Here is an 8,367-nt window from a genome sequence, read left to right on the forward strand (position 1 = left end):
TTTCAATTTATTGCCCTGGCCACATCTGCAGTCCTCATGCCTCCTTGCAGCATGCCTAAGGCACATTCACACAGATGAGCAGGGACCCTGGGAATCTTTCTTTTGGTGTTTTTCCAGAGTCAGTAGAAACAGTGTGGCTCTTTAGTGTCCTAAGTTTTCATAACTGTGACCTTAATTGTCTACTGTCTGTAAGCTGTTAGTGTCTTAATGACAGTTCCACAGGTGCATGTTTATTAATTGTTTATGGTTCATTGAACAAGCATGGGAAACAGTGTTTAAACCCTTTACAATGAAGATCTGTGAAGCTATTTGGATTTTTACGAATTATCTTTGAAAGACAGGGTCCTGAAAAAGGTATGTTAATTTGTTTTGCTGAGTTTATGTATATACTGGATTCTATCATATTCTACTGTATGCCATTCTGACATTGCTCATCCAAATATTTATATATTCTTAATTCCATTACATTAGATGTATGTGTATTGTTAGATATTCCTGCACTTTTGGGAGCTAGAAACACAAGCATTTTGCTAAAAGTGTGTGACAAAAAACATTTGACTTGACATAGTGCCTTCAGAAAGTATTCATACCCCTTGACTTATTCCACATGTTGTTACAGCCCGAATTCAAAATGGATAAAATTGATTTGTCTTCTCACCCATCTACACACAATACCCCATAATGACAAAGTGAAAACATGTTTTTAGAAATTTTTGAACATTTATTGACAAATAAATACAGAAATATATAAATTACATAAGTATTCACACCCCTGAGTCAATACTTTGTAGAAGCACCTTTGGCAGCGATGACAGCTGTGAGTCTTTCTGGGTAAGTCTGTAAGAGCTTTCCAGACCTGGATTGGCCAACATTTGCACTTTATTATTTTCTAAATTCTTCAAACTTTGTAAAATTGATTGTTGATCATAGCTAGACAACAATTTAAGTCTTGCCATATACTTTCAAGCGGATTTAAGTAAAAACTGTAACTCTGCCACTAAGGAACATTCACTGTCTCCTTGGTAAACAACTCCAGTGTAGATTTGGCCTTGTGTTTTAGGTTGTTCTTCTGAAAGGTGAATTTACCTCCCAGTGTCTGCTGGAAAGCAGACTGAACTAGGTTTTCCTCTAGGATTTTGCCTGTGCTTAGCTCGGTTTCTTTTTTTATCCAGAAAAACTCCCCAGTCCTTAACAATTACAAGCATACCCATAACATGATGCAGGCACCACTATGCTTGAAAATCTGGAGTGATACTCAGTAATGTGTTGTGTTGGATTTTCCCCAAACATAACACTTGGTATTCAGAATGAAAAGTGAATTGCTTGGCACATTTCTTTTGTAGTATTACATTAGCGCTTTGTTGCGAACAGGATGAATGTTTTGTTATATTTGTATTCTGTACGGGCTTCCTTCTTTTCGCTCTGTTAATTAGGGTAGTATCGTGGCGTAACTATACTGAACAAAAATATAAAACGCTACATGCAACAATTTCACAGTTACAGTTCATATAAGGAAATCAGTCAATTAAAATAAATCTGGCCTTAATCTGTGGATTTCACATGACTGGGCAGGGATTTAGCCATGGGTGGGCATAGGCCCAGCCAATCAAAACAAGTTTTACGACATACAGAAATACTCGTAAGTTTCACCAGCTGTCCGGGTTGCTTGTCTCAGATGATCCCGCAGGTGAAGAAGCTGAATTGCACTCTCCCTCAACTTGAGACCCCTGTGGCATTGTGTTATGTGACAAAACTTCACATTTAAGAGTGTCCTTTTATTGTCCCCAACACAAGGTTGTAATGATCATACTGTTTATTCAGCTTATTGATATGCCACACCTGTCAGGTGGATTAGTTTGGCAAAGTTGAAATGTAAACAATTTTGTGCATATGGACATTTCTGGGATCTTTTATTTCACCTCATGAAACCAAAACTTTACAGATTGTGTTTATACACTGCTCAAAAAAATAAAGGGAACACTTAAACAACACAATGTAACTCCAAGTCAATCACACACGTCTGTGAAATCAAACTGTCCACTTAGGAAGCAACACTGATTGACAATACATTTCACATGCTGTTGTGCAAATGGAATAGACAACAGGTGGAAATTATAGTCAATTAGCAAGACACCCCCAATAAAGGAGTGGTTCTGCAGGTGGTGACCACAGACCACTTCTCAGTTCCTATGCTTCCTGACTGATGTTTTGGTCACTTATGAATGCTTCCAGTGCTTTCACTCTAGTGGTAGCATGAGACGGAGTCTACAACCCACACAAGTGGCTCAGGTAGTGCAGCTCATCCAGGATGGAACATCAATGCGAGCTGTGGCAAGAAGGTTTGCTGTGTCTGTCAGCGTAGTGTCCAGAGCATGGAGGCGCTGCCAGGAGACAGGCCAGTACATCAAGAGACGTGGAGGAGGCCGTAGGAGGGCAACCCAGCAGCAGGACCGCTACCTCCTCCTTGGAGGTGCACTGCCAGAGCCCTGCAAAATGACTTCCAGCAGGCCACAAATGTGCACGTGTCTGCTCAAACGGTCAGAAACAGACACCATGAGGGTGGTATGAGGGCCCGACGTCCACAGGTGGGGGGTTGTGCTTACAGCCCAACACCGTGCAGGACGTTTGGCATTTGCCAGAGAACACCAAGATTGGTGGATCAGCCTGTAGTGTGGTTTTCCACTTTAATTTTGAGTGTGACTCCAAATCCAGACCTCCATCGGTTGATACATTTGATTTCCATTGATAATTTGTGTGATTTTGTTGTCAGCACATTCAACTATGTAAAGAAAATAGTATTTAATAAGAATATTTCATTCATTCAGATCTAGGATGTGTTATTTTAGTGTTCCCTTTAGTGCAGTGCATGTTGTTGATCCATCCGCAGTGTTCTATCAGAGCCATTAAAGTCTATAATGGTTTCAAAGTCACTATTGACCCTCCTGGTGAAATCCTTGAACGGTTTCCATCCTCTCCGGCAACTGAGTTAGGAAGGATGCATGTGTCTTTGTAGTGACTGGGTGTACTGATACACCAGACAAAGTATAATTAATAACTTCACCATGCTCAAAGGGAAATTCAATAAGTGCCTTCTTTTTGAGGCATTGGAAAAACCTCCCTGGTCTTTGTGGTTGAATCTGTGTTTGAAATTCACTGCTCGACTGAGGGACCTTACAGATAATAGTATGTGTGTGGTACAGAGATGAGGTAGTCATTCAAAAATCATGTTAAACACTGTTATTGCACACAGTGAGGCCATGCAACTTGTGATTTGTTAAGCACATTTTTACTCCTGAACGTATTTAGGCTTGCCATAACAACAGGGTTGAGTACTTATTGACTCAAGACATTTCAGCTTGTAATTGATTTGAAATACATAATTCCATTTTGACATTATGGGATATTGTGTGTAAGCCAGGGATAAAAATAATATAAAAAATGTAATCAATATTAAATTCCTTCTGTAACACAACAAAATGTGGAAAAAGTAAAGGGTTGTGAATACTTTCCGAAGGCACTGAACAGTTGCTCTAGTCACAGACATTGTCACAGACATTGGAAACTAAGGACCTGCCCTTGAGCTCTGACAGCAGGTCAAATAACAGGACTATCGGCGGTGGCTAGTGTTGTGACATTAGGCTGACTACAGTGTGTCTGTGGTTCAGGGGTCCAATCTGTCCCATTAATCCATGAATGAAGAAGGGACCAGTGCCAAAAAGCTGCTAACACTAATGAGCACACATAGCCTAATGCTACGTCAGGACAGTGAGGCCTAAATGCTCAATGCTTGTCGCATAGCTAGTAGGTCGTGAATGCAAACGGAGGAACAATGAGGAGAGTTGATCTCGACACTGTCTAAATTGAAACGGCTTAGATATTGTGTCAAAGCAGTGCTTCTCAAGAACACTAACTTTCAAAATGACTCTGCTGAATTTATAACCAAAATCGATATTCATTTCAGAGGAGCACTGTTTCACATGGAGGAGTTGAGTGCTGAGAGGCCAGAGTTTCACAAGAAGAAGAAGATTGTAAATTAAAGTTGGCAGCGAGTTAATGGAATTCAGATGTAGCCGCCATGGTCCAGAGGGACAAAGCAGTTTTAAATTGTACCACAGAAAAGAGAACAGAGCCTTGCTAATTTAGTTCCTTTCTGGTTCCAATTTAGAAAATAGGACAAGCAGCACAAGTGCAAACATACTTTTACTCTCTCTCACTGACGTAGTCCTGTCACACACCACACGAATAGAAATTGTAAAAATATGCACCACACGAATAGAAATTGTAAAAATATGCTGAACTGGCTCCATAAATAAATATGAAAAGGATAGAAAAACAGAAATGCCAGTGTAGTCTATGTGGTCTATAATTAGCCACCTGGAGCCTTTCTCCAGCTGAAACAGTAAAGGAGGGGCTTGTGCCATTAGCCTAATCCAAAACTGCCATATTGCAGCAGGCATTTGGACTAGATTGGAGCTGCCTGTCACCACAGAGCGGTAACAGCACAGTAGACTAGAGCAAAGTTTAGTACAGTACACAGTAGAGCACACTAGAGTTGAGTACACTACAATGTACTGGATTGTATTAAACTCTCCTGTACTCTACTCTGATGTCCAAACTTGTGAAACAGACATCTATGATTGGTTCAGATTTGGTCCAGTACGGACCAACCAAATTTGGTCTTGTTTGGGGGCAGAGCTCATTAAAATAATAGTGTGTAGAATATTACCCAAATATGCAAAGGAGGATATCACATATTTATACCTTTGTGTACCTATTTAGGATACATCACCACAAAGAGAATGCCATTCATAACCTTGTGCATTTCTGTGTAGGGATCAGGGGCCCATTTTGAAATTCTGTTACCGGGTTTAAATTCACTTCACTTACTCTAGTTCAATAACCAAAATATATATTTTTTAATGTCAGTGTGTATTGTCATAGCTGACACCCCCTTTTTTCTGCAGACATCGTTGAATCTTAATTCAGAGAAAATATTAACTGTTTTCGGGGGGGGGGAAACAGATGGAGATTTTACTGAAATTTTGTTACCAAACTTTGCATCTTCACAGTTCTTCCAGTAAATGTGTTTTTGTAAATTGTTAAAAGTGATAGTTGTGCATAGAGTTGTATGGTTTGTTCAACTTTGAAATAAATTGGGTTTTCTTTGCAAACATTTTAAATGTAAAATCTTAGTTACCGTGGAATTTCCCTTATTGTACAATATTTGAATCACGAACACAACTATGGGTTTAGTGCCTGTTGGACATGATCCTCGATTGCAGGCGGTTTCTTTCTAATGACACCTGGGCATGGGGCTCTTGTCTCTCAATACTTTTTATTTTAGCTGGCCGGTGCACCACTCAGTTGATGAAAAACAACTGGAGATGCACTGCGCCTTGCTTCTAAAGCTGCCTGATCTCAGCTGACAGAGTATGTCAGATTTCCCAGCCAAAACAGACGATCACTGATCGCCAGCTTAAAATGTATGCACTAAAACGCATTCGTTGAAATTCTGCCAAAGCTCCATTTAATGTCAAGCTACTGTTCAACTCTGATATCATCTGCAAGGTTTTTAGCAGCAGCAGGCACAAACACAACATAAGATGAAAACTGACAAAGATGTCACCTTCAGTGAGTTTCAATTGCAGAGGTATATAAAGATGATGGCCTCCATGCGCTTACCACAAATTCCTTGTTTTGCCAAGTTTGCCGTATTGTACATTAGTAATGACCATAAAAAAAAAAAGAGTAACAGAGAGCAGAGTATACACGATCCCAATGTTAGCTTCAAGATGCCAGCAATTTCAAAAAACAAAAAAGTAGATTGTGCTGATTTATTGGCACATTGAACCATTTCGCAGGCCATTTAACAACCCAGTTGATAGTCCTAAAAACAAATGGCGTCATCCAATGTTCCCTCGAAGCTGCGCCTCCCACGGGACTGCAGCGCAGAAGAAATATCAGTGTGCTCAGAGAAGCACGAGAATGAACTTCACTCAACTTTCTAGAGTTTTACCCATTAGTTAACGCCATCAACGTTTCCTTTACTGTGGGAATTGTGAATGAATCAACGGAATATTAGCCACTTTCAAAGCAACATACCAAAACAAAACCATAACCAATTAGAGCTGCAGTGGGCCATTGCCATGTATGGATCTGTGCCATTCACTTTAAACTGGACTGTTTTTAAAACATCAGGGTCGTGGGTAGATGCGATTGTTTTTAGATTATTATTTTTATTTAAAATGTATTTAACTTGGCAAGTCAGTTAAGAACAAGTTCTTACTTACAATGATGATCACCACCGTGTCTGAAGGACAAGTGTATTAACAGGTCAATGTCAAGCTCTGCATGTTTCATGGAATGTAGACCTACATTGAACACCACACATTGGCTGCTACAGTAGGTTGAATGATAGAACCGCTATTTCCATGTTAAAATGTTATGGATGCATTTTCCCCATTGTTTTTGATGGTATGCTACTCTAACTTAAGGTGAATACAGCCTCAGTGCTCATAGTAAACGTGCACCGGAAGTTGCACCAAATCAAAAGATCTAGACCAGGATCACACCCAACCAGTGAAAGCACAACAGTGCCCATGCCATCTGGTATATTTTTCTGCATTATGATTAGGGCTGTCAAACAATTAACATTTTTAAATCAAGTTAATCGCAGGATTTGTTGTTTTTAATTATGATTTACCACAAATTTAGATGTTGCTCAAATTGGTCATGGCATGCTTTGTTTAATAGCTATTGAGGAGAGAAAACCATATATACAATATAAAACTCTCTCTCAATAGCTTTTGAACCAAGCATGCCATGACAATGAAAATTGTATATTCTGAAACAGGGGAAGATGGAAAGCATTCGAGATTTTTTTTTTGTATTACTTTTTTGTGTGTGCAATTCACACAAAGATGTCGATTGTTCTCCTCCCCTGGTTTAGAATATACAGGTCATGTTAATTTTACAAAAGCTGTATCCTTTCTAGCCATGACATAATTTCATGCTATCCCTTCTAGCCATGACACAAGTTCATGCTACTGTTACTGACGAGCGAAAACCGAATATCCAATGTAAAATTACTTTACCTAGGTGTCCAACCATTTACACAGAGTGTACAAAACATTAAAAACCTTTCCTAATGTTGCGTTAGTAATGTTTTGCCTTCAGAAAAGCCTCAATACCGGCTCTCTAAAATGCTTTCCTGAGGATATTTTGTCTCATATTTCGAACAGGTTAAGGACGTTAGCTACTTAACTGATCGGCAAACTTCTAACTGTTAACGTTAGTTGTTAGCTACGTTAGCGTGCAATGCAAAATAAAAGACACGCTCGCTAGTTAGTAAAACTTTGCTTTAACTAACACGTGAGTTGACATTTATTGGTCACTTTAATTTCAGTCAGTGATCTCACTAGCTAATAAAAACAACAAGCAGCTAACAGCTAGTTAAAATCATCAATCCAAATATGCTTGTTAGCGAGAGTCCTGACATCGCCAATGAGGATCGAGACTCGAGGCATGCCAACATTTCTGAAAATAAAGTGTCACGTAAACTTACGATGCACTTGCTTCATTGCCATCCCAATTTGTCTATGCTGGTATTGCAAATTCCGTTGGTTAGGTACTGCGTCAACACCCAAGTCATACCTCCCCACCGCGGTCAGTACACTACACAACAAACACCCCCGTGACACAAAAAACTACATTCCATCCAAATCCGTTTCTAGCTGCTTGGCCATTCTCTTTGGTTTAAAACAACCCAATGCACCAAGTCAATAGCTATAGCTAACGCTAGCAACCTAGCTACTATTTTCCGAGTTTGGTCAGAGATATTAAAGAAGGGTGGAGATAAGAAAACCATGGGAAATGACTTGAAAAACGTTAAAGCTCCGCCCAACAGACTATCGACCAATCGCGTTCAGGTTGTCATGGTGCGTTACGCGTTTGCAAAAACTAATTGTCAAACAATCCCTTCTAAAGGTGAGGGAATGTGTCGAGAAACCTGCCTGTTTTCCTCAAAAGTACGTCATATCATGATTTCAAAGCTACACGATATTACAGAGAACAAATTAGTTATCCCACATCTCTGAAAAGATGTGTAATGTTGTACTTCTTGTTCACGTGATTCGTGCTGTTTTTTTTTTTGTTAGCGCCAAATTGACTCCCATTCACTCCGTGAAGGAGGGATCCCCATGTCCCATAATCACCCAGAATGCACCGTGCGGCACATTGACGACGCATGGGCAACGTACACGATAGGCGTTAATACGAATCCCTTTGAGTTCTCCATCTCCTCAAAAGTATCTCTGGCTTGGTTCTTGTACAGTGCAGTGGCTGTGCGGTGTAGGAGTTGATAATGCT

At 39.8% G+C, this 8,367-nt stretch overlaps 1 protein-coding gene across 1 annotated transcript in view; it reads right to left on the reverse strand.

Annotated features, from left to right (window-relative positions):
- Nucleotides 1-7,849, reverse strand: part of LOC118361753 (polypeptide N-acetylgalactosaminyltransferase 11-like) — a 44,667-nt gene extending 36,818 nt beyond the window's left edge. Inside the window, exon 1 of the mRNA XM_035741947.2 lies at nt 7,565-7,849. The gene's annotated coding sequence lies outside the window, so the exon portion shown is untranslated. The remainder of the gene's footprint in view (nt 1-7,564) is intronic.
- Nucleotides 7,850-8,367: the final 518 nt, after the last annotated feature.

The sequence above is a fragment of the Oncorhynchus keta genome, chromosome 28, assembly GCF_023373465.1.
Source record: "Oncorhynchus keta strain PuntledgeMale-10-30-2019 chromosome 28, Oket_V2, whole genome shotgun sequence".
Classification (NCBI taxonomy): Eukaryota; Metazoa; Chordata; class Actinopteri; order Salmoniformes; family Salmonidae; genus Oncorhynchus; species Oncorhynchus keta.